Consider the following 568-nt stretch of genomic DNA (forward strand, 5'->3'; position numbering starts at 1 on the left):
TGTCCTTTCTGCCCCCTTCGTGATATGAAAAGACGGTATTATCACCAAGGTGAAAGAAAATCCACTTTCTGAAATAAACTCTCCCGCAGGCCGACGGGGGAGCCGCAAGGGCGCTTGACCTAGATAAACGATGCTTTCTGAGCGGCGTGCTCCCGTCCTCGACTTTGCTGCAATTAAGGCCTACACAAAGGTCCTTTGTATCGGCGGCACCTACAGCCCGCCGGAGGGTGACCTTGCATCAAGGCAGGGGATCCGATCTAATGAGAGACTGCGGCACAGCCGAGATCAGTTTGGAGAGGGACTGGAAAAGCCAGAGGAGGGCCCAAGCCCTTGGCTTCCTGCAAAGAGGGTGCCTGTGTGTGTTTGTATAGAGGGGAAGCCAAGCAGTGCCTTCAAAAATGAACCAGTATGTCTTCTCTGTTATGTCCCCGGGAGAGCTTGACACTCTTCGAATAATAGGGCTGCCAAGTACCCGGGGGGGGGGTCCCACCAAAAGGGCCCCCAACCCGCCTATCCGGATCAGGCTGGTGGGGTGATGTCACCCAGAGGTGACGTCATCGCGCCGGGC

The sequence above is a fragment of the Gekko japonicus genome, unplaced genomic scaffold, assembly GCF_001447785.1.
Source record: "Gekko japonicus isolate JY-2015 unplaced genomic scaffold, Gekko_japonicus_V1.1 scaffold653, whole genome shotgun sequence".
NCBI lineage: Eukaryota > Metazoa > Chordata > Lepidosauria > Squamata > Gekkonidae > Gekko > Gekko japonicus.